The following is a 394-nucleotide window of genomic DNA, read 5'->3' as shown; positions in this document are numbered from 1 at the left end:
CCCCAGACTCTAACATGTGGTAAGGCAAGCAAGCCTTGCTGATGAGTATCTGCAACAGCTATAAATTTGGTCTCACTGTCGTGGTTTAACACCAGCTGGCAACTAAGTACCAGGCAACCACCAGTTCACAGCTCATGCTCCCCACCCCAGTGGGATGGGGAGGACAATCAGAAAAAAAGCTAAAATTTGTGGATTGAGATAAGAACAGTTTAATAATTGAAATAAAATATAGTAATACATTAATAATAATAGGAAATAAAGAAAGAGAGCAATAAAACTCAATGAAAAACCCAGGTGATGCCCAATGCAATTGCTCACCACTCACCACACAACGCCCAGTAGCGATCAGCCTGTCCTGGCCATCTACCCCCAGTTTATATACTGGGCATGACGT

This window comes from Nestor notabilis, unplaced genomic scaffold (genome assembly GCF_000696875.1).
Source record: "Nestor notabilis isolate BGI_N333 unplaced genomic scaffold, ASM69687v1 scaffold17521, whole genome shotgun sequence".
Taxonomy (NCBI): Eukaryota; Metazoa; Chordata; class Aves; order Psittaciformes; family Psittacidae; genus Nestor; species Nestor notabilis.
The sequence above is the reverse complement of the archived record's forward strand: the minus strand, read 5'-3'. Positions refer to the sequence as shown.